General features: G+C 34.0%; 1 non-coding gene across 1 annotated transcript; it reads left to right on the forward strand.

Annotated features, from left to right (window-relative positions):
* The first annotated feature begins 910 nt into the window (after positions 1 to 910).
* LOC141700212 (small nucleolar RNA R71) lies at positions 911 to 1,017 on the forward strand. Its single transcript, XR_012566244.1, has one exon. It is a non-coding gene; the product is annotated as a small nucleolar RNA R71 (small nucleolar RNA).
* Positions 1,018 to 10,593: the final 9,576 nt, after the last annotated feature.

Here is a 10,593-nt window from a genome sequence, read left to right on the forward strand (position 1 = left end):
AGGATAGATCTGTTTCTCCCATGTATTACCCTCGGGAGGAGTGTGTTCCATATTTTGCTTCCTTGGTTCAACTTCTGCTTCCTTCTGCACTTCTTCTTCAGCCACATCTTCAGATTCTTGAACTTGAGCTTTTTCTTGGCTTACAACCTTCCCAGACTTCAATATAATTGCCTTAACCTGCTCTTTTGCTTCTTTCTTTCCTATCACTTTCGTGTCACTAGGGAGTGCACCAGGTTATCGATTCAGCAAGGCATTGGCAATCTGCCCAATTTGATTTTCAAAAGTCTTGATAGAAACCGCTTGGCTCTTGCACATGAGCCTAAACTCCTCTAATTCAGATTTTTCATTAGATTATTGCAGTTGGAGTTGTTGTCTTGGTGCGTATTGCGGTTGTTGATAACCAAGAGGGTAGTATTGCTTTGCGGCATACAGCTGATAAGGATGTTGCACCGCATTCTTAGTGTTGTTCCAGCTGAAGTTATGATGATTGCAGTTGTTGGGATGATAGGTGGCTAGGACTGGTTGTTGTGACCTCTAAAAGTTGCTCGCGAAGTGAGCTGATTCGCTAGAAATAGCACACTGCACTGTCTCATGCGCACCAGTATAAAGCTCAAAGACACTAGTGATCTGATTAACTCCATAATTAGCCAAAGAATCCACCTTCATCGTCAAAGCTATAAGCTGAGCAGCTATAGAAGTAGCAGCATCTACCTCGAGAATTCCCGCTATTTTGCCTTGAGTTAGTCTCTGAGAAGGATTCTGATATTCATTAGTAGCCATCAGTTTAATCAAATCATAATCTTCATCTTAGCTCTTAGCGCACAAGGCTCTACCTGATGCTACATCAAGCATGGGTCCATAAGTTGCACCCAATCCATTATAAATGCAGTGAATAATTATCCAGTCAGGCATCCCATGATGAGGACACTTCCTAAGCATCTCCTTATAATGATCCCAAGCTTCACACAAAGATTCTCCCGATTGCTGCGCAAATTGAGTAAAAGCATTCCTGATTGCAGTTGTCTTCGCCATAGGGAAGAATTTAGTGAGAAACTTCTGAGCAAGATCTTCCCACTTGGTGATTGAGCCTGGTGGTAGAGAATATATCCAACACTTAGCTTTATCTCTCATAGAGAATGGGAATAGCCTTAACTTAATAGTATCTTCAGAGACATTGATTTTAAAAGTGTCGGAGATCTCGATGAAATCTCTGATATGCATGTTGCGATCTTCCGTTGGAGAACCCCCAAACTGAACTGAGTTCTGCACCATCCGAATCATGCTAGCCTTGATTTCAAAAGTGTTAGCCATGATGGATGGTCTAACAATGCTAAACTGAATATCAATGATTTTCGGCTGAGAGTAGTCCATCTAAGCCTTTGTATTTGCTTCTGGTTCACCCATTGCAACAAGAGCTTATTCTTCAAATTTCTCCTCCTTAGCAAGAACTTCTTCCTCTACTAAAACTTTTTCCTCCTCTTTATCCAGCGTTCTCTTTCTCCTCCTTAGCAAGAACTTCTTCCTCTACTAATACTTATAGCATTCTAAGTGGACATAAATGCCACTTAACAATAGCCTTTTAACTTGTCGAGGTCCCCATCTCACTACAAGTAGAATGATTGGGCGATATCTACAATTTTCTATATAAGCTTTTTGACTTGTCGATATCTCTAGTTCTCTACATGAGCTTTTTGACTTGTCGATATCTTCAGTTCTCTACATGATGAATCGACTTGTCGATATCTCTACTTCTCTACATGGACTTTTTGACTTGTCAATATCTTCATTTCTCTACATGCAGATTGACTTTTCGATATCTTCAGTTCTCTAGATGCAAATTGACTTGTCGATATTTCTTGGGACTTCTCTACAAGTCATTTCATACATCTCGACATACTTCTCTACATTCCTTGATCTGTGACTCGTTGATATCTAACCTAGAATATTTTTTCTAGAACAATATTATTCATCTTCAAGCATCTATACCTCTCTCTGAGACATGATCAGGATTTATCTTCTTCCATAATTTATTCTTTAGCTTGAAGGCTGTTTAGTGAAAAACCTCCAGTCTAAACTATTTAGCATTTTTACAGACTTAAAAATTACAATTACATAATACAATTGAGTTATCATACAACTTATTCTTATGGTTGTCAAGATGACTTAGTCTTGTTATGTACAAGCATGTCTTCCACAACAGATATTCAAAATGTAAACTCTCATCGCCCATATTTCATAACCAGAAAAAATCTACTGATCAACCTGAAATAATTTCCAGATTCTGTAAATTAAAAACTGTTAAATTCGGCAGAAAAACTGATGCAATAATCTGCAGATTGAGCAATCAAAAAATTACTAAAATTTTATACAGAACTGAAGCAAAAGCCTGCAGATTTTGCAGACCAAAAACTATTAAAAAATTCTTCAAACATTTCAGCAAATACAATCATGCATGCGCAAAAATTCTATAGTCCAAATTATGCTAAAAAGTACTCCAAATAATCTCATAAAGCAATACACATATTATATTTTTACAATCTACACATTAGTAGATTATACATACATTATGATATACACAAAGAAAAATGTCTTCAAACTTATGAATAACCTAAATTATCTTACCCATAGATTCGTCTCAAACTAAATCATCCCTAGGTATATTAAATTTTAAACTAAATACAACTAAACCTTAAATAGTGGAGAAAAAGTCATCAATTAAACACTATCAATATGAAATTACAATCGCATGCCCTACCAAAATCATGTAAGGTGGAAATATAAAACTAGTTTCAAATAGTAAATATTTGCAAAGAAGCCTCGCCAAACGTAATTCATTAACGAACTGCAAAAAGTAGTACTTGTCACAGAAAGCTCTTGAATGAATCCCACACGTCCACAGAGAATGGATCAAATGTATTTGATGATATGCAACAAAAACTTTTTTCTATTTCAAAACCCCTTGAAAATATTACTTGAAGTGTTGTATTTCACAAGATACCAAGGGGAAGCTGGACTAGTAAATTTGTGGTATTACTAATTTTTCTAACTTTCTTTACGCATTCTCCAGAATGATCTAACTTTCTTTATTTTACAGGTCAAAACCCATGGACCTTATCCTGTCCCCTTCTCTATTTCTCCAATACTGTCAAATAAAATTTTGCTTATACAATAGCTAAACAATACGGATGAGTCCAACAAGTTGGGGTATGAAACATATTTCTAAATGATTCCATGATTATTTCATCAACAATATTTTCCTTAATTGTACTGGTACCACCTATATACTGCTGCTCAAAAAGAGAATGCCTATTTATAATTTATTTCCAATAACATTCTCAAATTTAGGATTCCTAATGCTTCCAAAACCAATCAATATTTTCTAAGTCCAAAATCAAGAATTTAATAATTCCCTAGAAAATATCTCCCCAACAACTCATATGAACATCTGAAATAATTCTTAGTTAATGTTATAGTCAATTATTCAACTCTAAGAAATTAAGATATCTTTTGCTTTGCAAATTCATAATATGATTGGAATATGTTTTACCTGTCGGTTGTCCTTTATTTTTCTGTTTTCTTTTCAGGAGCAATGCAACTAGAAAATCTCAACAAAAGGATATTTGACCATAGGAAAGACGAATGAACAAAAATCTGAGACAAATTGCACCTACACTTCACATTAATATGCATCCTAAACTAAATAAAGAATAGTCAAAATTGATATTCACATTAGTATGTCCTAAATAAAAAAAAATCACACACTTAGATCAATTATAAATGGCTCAACAAATTTATAAATTATATAGAATGTTGAATATACCTTTCTCTTAGAAAGTAAATCTTCTACTGCTCTGAAGCTTGTAGAATCACTAGAACTAGAATTTAATATAATTATATCCGCTCTTTTATTCTGACCTGAGAAACAATGAACTCGGCGTAGCTCAATCAGGTCCATAACATAACTACTAGCTGCTCTTGCATATATATGCACTTTAGTAAGAGTTTTGAGATATAATAGTGAAGATATGCTAATTTAGGATCTTCTCTTCTCACTTACTTGTACATTAATTATAAATTACAAGTCCAAATTAATTTACAGGTTGTTCGTCACAAACAACTTAACACTAAAAACTTACTTCTAAGCAAAAACTTATTATTCAGATTTGAGCAATTATGTCATTTATGGTAAGTATGTACTTGACTCGGCTTGACCACTATTAACATCACCACCACCGTAATGTACGATTTTTAAATTAGTAAGATTATATTTCAAGTAGACGAGGTCATGGTAAAAATATTAAAACTCTAGAACCACTCTAGACAACAACTTTTTTACCATCACCATAAGTAAATTTTAGTTACGTTCATTCATAATAAAAAGTTACACATTGACTATTAATATATTCATGATTAAACGAATATCGCATTAATATGCCTAAACTTAATTTTCATAAAAAACATTCCACTCCGATCACTGTCCTATGATATTTTGCGTAATAATGGGTCATAACTTAAATTTTATCAAATTTGGAGATTGTAATAGTCTAAGCAACGTTGTAGGGTAAATTTTGAGATTTTATAGTTTCTATCAAATTAAAAATTTTTCTTGTCTGTTAGGATGGGAATCACCTCACTGAAACAACCTTCTATATAAAATCAAAATATACAAAAAATACCAGTTTAATAAGATTGTGTTGCTTCCATTCTAGATGTTTTTGATTCTATTAACAAAATGCAAAAATATTTTTATTTTACTATAAAATTAATATCTCTACATACAGGAAAAGAAAAAAAATTATATGCATGCGAAATTATATCAATATTTTTAAAAAATTTACTAGAGGAGCTATGAGCAGCACTATAGTCTATAGAAAGATTCAAATGTAAAATTAGATTATAGTATAGCACCTTAAGATAGAGTATAAAACAAAAAAAACCTTACATATTCCATGAAACAACTTGCTGCTATAATTTCTCAAACTCAAAATTAATCTGAAAAGATTAATTAAAGATTAAAAACCATTCAATATCATCACAAAACCCTAAATATATGAACAAACATTAATTTTGAGTCAAAGTGCTCATACTCATGTGTGAGTATTATCTTCGTGTTCTTTTTGATGGCTTCAGTTCCCTAGCATCTTGTCTCCAAAGCATCCCATATCTCCTTTGCAGTCTTGCATCCAGTTACCCTGTTTGACATGACATTGTCAATTGCACTATGCAGCAAATGCCTTACCCTGACATCCTTGGCAATAGATGAGATGTCTTCAGCTGTGTAATCACATTTCTCCTTTGGTATAACCTTTGTTGGTTGATCATCAAATACAAATGAGAGCTTGGTAGGCATATGTGGTCCATCATTAATTCTATCAAGATATTCTGGATCTATGGCTTCCAGATACATAACCATCTTTACCTTCTATATAGGATACTCAGATGCTCTCAGTCTGGGAACCCTAATAGTTTCATATCAACTGTAGGTTTGATTGTTTTGAGTGTCTTGAGTTTTGGTGGGCTTGGTTGGAGTTTGTGTTTCTTCAGACATGATTCTAAATTGGATCTTACTGTTTGTATATCAACAGAGTAGATCTGATACCACTTGTTAGGTCGCACAACACTATAGAAGGGGGTTGAATATAGTGTTTATACAATCAAATCGATTTATCAACACAAGTATGTAACAATAATCAAGTATATTCAATATAAGAAACTTTGTTACAATATAACAGTTGTTCTCTCTCAGTGATGAACAATATCACTAAGAGCTGCTAGGGTTACAATGAATAATATTCTCTCGTGAATGATAACACATATAGTGTAAACCCTAAGCTGTGTTTATATAGTACACAGTTACAAGATATCCTCTAATTGATATGAAATATAATTTTGTCTCCTAAAATATATCAATCAGATATTATCTTCTACAAGTCTTTTAGTCCTCTAACTCTTCATGCATATCTTTTATTGTTTTAGTCACAATCATTTCCTGTAAACAAGCTGATTTCCTTATCTGAAGTATCCGCACTTAAGTCCTGATATAAATCCTGACGACCTTAAGTAATGATATAAATTATAACTTCAGTAAATTCTGATTTCCAGTAAGTCCTGATATTATGTTCTGAAACTAAACACAATAGATTAGACATGACATCTCAAATATATCTAACAATCTCCCCCAACTTGTAAATTTTGAAAAATATACAAGTTAATAGATTTGATAATCTCAAAAACATTTAAGTACAAATGCAATGAGAGTTTAATTAGACAACTAACTACAACTTACAGTCCTTGTAGCTTTTACCAAATTTACTGAGTCAATCTGAATCCAAAATGATTCTTGACAAAGTTTGATATCAGCTTCTCTTCTGCATTCCTCAGGACTTGAGCTATTATAGCTTTGACTTGCTTCATCTCTTCAACTTAACTTCCAATCTGATAGATTGCAGTACTAAGTGTTGTAATATGAGTTCTTTCTAATCCAACACCAAGTCTGATTACTCTTGGATGAGATGAGTCTTCATTATAGCACATGCATTTCTCTTTCAGAATAACTTCAAGTTTAGCAGAATTCTTCTTCATTGGAATTTCATTTCTATCATCTTCAACTATATTTGGATTGAATTATGTAACTCTTAATCCAGAAATTCTTGCTTTATCCCTTATGGTCTTCATGATGAAATTCGACCATCTCCTGGTAATCTCAAACTTTATCTCTAAAGGATAATGAAAGAATTGAAGTTCTTTCAGAGATTTGTTCAACACTTCTGATTCTGAGATTCTGTATGTTCTTCCATCATCAAGAAACAAAATCAGATTTTCTTTGACATTACTTTTATCATGAGCATCCAGAACCACTTGAACAGATATAACCTTATCAAGGTGTTTTTGTGTAACTTCTTCAAGAGGTTTGTCAGTTAACAAAAATGGATCTCTTGTAAGTACTTCAACTCCTGTCTTGATCTTGGCTTCTTCAGAACCTAATCCAGCTCTTTCTCTTGCTTCTCTGGCTTTTAATCCAACAGTCATGAAATCAGATAACAATTGACTTTTCTTAGGATATGATGGATTAACATTCTTCCATAGGAGTTTTCTCTTATCAGTAACTGTCATTTTGTACAAATCAACTTGAGCACTATCAGAGGTTGATGTCTTGATGATTTGATCAGAATTTCCTGTTTCTTCTATAGTTTGTTGTTCTTCACTCTGAACAACTTGAGCTATGTCAGAGGTTGTTTTAGATTCTTCTGTTATCTTCCTTTTTTCAGAGTTTCAACAATTTTATCTTTAGCAGCTGTATCATCAAAAACTTGAACCATTTTGCACACTGGTTTCATCAGGATTTGAGGAATCTTCATCTCTTGTGTCTTTATTGGTTCATCAATCTTTACTTTCCCTTTATCCTTTAAATCAATCTCAATTTGTGATCTTGCCTTGGGATTTGAAGCCTCGAAAATTGACTTCTCCTTGATCACAATGCCTTTTGCCTTAGGCCTTGGAGGTTTCTTTGCATCAGAAGCTTTAGATTTAAGATTTGTCTTCTCAGCTACAAATCTAGCTTCTTCCACCTTTATAGTCTCTAAATCCATTCCATGATTATGCTTGAGAAATAATCTTCTAGCAATTTCTTCATCAAGTGTCTGAATCTTGGGATCTTTATAATAGACTGTATTCTCCCTTTCTTTGAGCTTCAGAGTTTACAAAAACTTCTGAGAGTCTTGACTTTCAGCTTGAATAAGAAGATCAGAACATGATATCAGACTTTGAAATCTTCTTTGTAGAAGATTTGCTTGAATCAGAAATCAGTTTCTGTGATGAAACTTTGCTGCTTTACCCATGACCCTTAACTTGACCTCTACCCTTGCTAGGATTTCCCTCGTCATCTGCTTCATCATCCTTCTTCTTCAGTACTTGACTAGTTGGGCATTTTTATTTAACTACCTTCTCCCCCTTTTTGGCATCATCTGGTAGGAGTAAAGTTAGAAGAAGTTCTACTGAAGATTGAATTTCATTAGGTTGAGCTTGTTGAGAAGCTTGATTTTACAAGACCTCAGTTAGTTGGGCCTGTTGCTTTTCTTGAACATTCTCAATAGCCTCTACTTTCTCATGAATAGGTCTAATAAACCTGTTTTTATCTAGCTTGAGCATCAGGTCCAGCTTATGAGCATTTTCATGTAGTCTATCAACCTTAGCATGAGTTGTGGAGTGTGGACCTTGAAGACTTTTAGTACTGAGAACTGTGACTTTAAGTTGAGCTTTAAAATTAGAATTTGTCATCAACTCATCAACTTTAGCAATATGATCTGACTGAACTTTGGAGCTTGGAAAGAAATCAGATTCATTCCACTTTTTGGTCCACTCAACTCCTCTATGAGTGTCTTCCCAAGGAACAGGAGCATCTTGTTCAACAAACTTTTTAATCAGTGCCTCCTTTCGAAGGGTTTAAGCTGGTGTGTTTACTGGAGCTGACAACACAAGTTTATGGGTGGCAATGGGAGATTCTGGTACACCTTCATCTGTTTCCACTGTTGGGTTTCGAAGGCATAAAACGCAGCGGATAAACGTAAATAAAAAAAAAATTCGAAACTCAAAAACAGGATCCATGTATAATTATGGGCAGATTATGGAGATAACGAATCATATCTTTCAAGAGCTTAACTTTCACGAACTCAACGGAGATCCTAGCTATCACGCTTTGTGTCTACCTCTCGGAGAAACACCTCTATGGTATCCACACGAGCACCTTCAAGAACGTCTCACGAACTTGACTACGGAATGGATGTACTAGCCTCCTTCTTGATGATCTGAATTGCCTCTGCCTCTCTTTGCTGCTAGGGTTTTCTCAAAAACGTACAAGCCACTTTAACCTATCATTATGTATTTATAATGGCTGATTAAAATGGCCCATAACAGCAAAGCCCAACCCTAGTAGGTATTGGATTAAATAATAAAAACGAATTTCAATTATTTAATTAATAACTAAGTCATACTTAATTATTATGGGCAAAAACATTCTTTTTAATTCGAATTTATATTATCTCAATTAAGTCTTACTTAATTATAATAAAATTCAAATAATCATCAATTAATTTAAATCCATAATTTAAATTAACTATTCCATTAAGTGCTCTATTTGTGCGACCCTATAGGCTATTATTTAATTGGCAATAATTTTATTCTTTAATAAAATTATAAACATTGAGCGGTATCCAGTAATACATCATTGTTACCCAATTAAACAATAAATAAATCGTGATTAGATAAAACCTTTCGTGATTAATGTTTTTCGTGTAATATAATCCCTTTAACCATACATATTATAGATTAAACTCGAGGCATGTATTTTGTCATCCTCTTCAACATTTAATTCGCGTTTACTTGATCCATGAGTAGATTATCGAGACAAATCATTATTTGAGCATGGCCATGCTTTTATAATCTCACTCAATCAAGAGGCCAATAATATCTCTCCTAATTATAGGAGGGTTAAATCCTTTATCTATCATTCATATTTCTCATACGACTCATGATATACCTGATGTCCACTTTTATCATCACCCGATCAAAAGTAACTTTTAATGTAGTCAAAGTATATTAATCCTCGTATAGAAATATAATGATTTCAAGTCAAAGGATCGTTACACCATTATCACTGTGAGACTTTCTTATGACTTTATTAAACATGAAGAATCTCACTGTGGGTCTGTCCAGTACTATGTACTCTCACATGTACCTATGTATTGACTTTAGTATCCCCATACTTATAACCAATGAGATCTGGTTATCTTGTCAAACAATATACTAGTCTATCTATGTATTATTATTGTCCTATATAATAATACTCGACTAGGGACCTTTAAGAATATGATATATTATATAATCTCAAGTTCAAGTCATGTACTTAAACTATACAATTTGTATCATGATTCTAAGGACATTTATTATGCTAACAAAATATCGCAGTAATTAAGGTCATAATAAATACATTTATTGAATGATCAACTGACATAAAGATTATAAAAGAATAATGTATTGCCTCTAGGGCACCTACACTAACAATCTCCCACTTGCACTAGAGCCAATCACCCATATATCTAATACCCATGGAACTAGTGTGACCATCGTGCTTCTGCTGCGACAAGCCTTTGGTCAGTGGGTCTGCAATGTTATCATTTGTGTGCACTTTATATATGTGTATATCACCCCTTTCATTAATCTCTCGAATAAGGTGAAATCTCCTGAGTATATGTTTAACCCGGGAGTGTGATCTAGGTTCTTTAGCCTGTGCAATGGCTCCATTATTATCACAGTATAGATCAATGGGATCTGCGATCGATGGAACCACTCCCAAATCAGAAATGAACTTTCGAATCCAAACGGCCTCCTTAGCTGCTTCACAAGCTGCAATGTACTCAGCCTCCATTGTAGAATCAGCTACTATTTCTTGCTTTGAACTCTTCCAGCTTACAGCACCTCCGTTTAGACAAAACACAAAACCAGACTGTGATACAGTATCATCTCTGTCTGTTTGGAAACTTGCATCGCTGTAACCTTTCATAACGAGTTTCTCTTCTCCTCCATACACCAAGAATG

Source organism: Apium graveolens, unplaced genomic scaffold, assembly GCF_009905375.1.
Source record: "Apium graveolens cultivar Ventura unplaced genomic scaffold, ASM990537v1 ctg1927, whole genome shotgun sequence".
In the NCBI taxonomy this organism is placed as follows: domain Eukaryota; kingdom Viridiplantae; phylum Streptophyta; class Magnoliopsida; order Apiales; family Apiaceae; genus Apium; species Apium graveolens.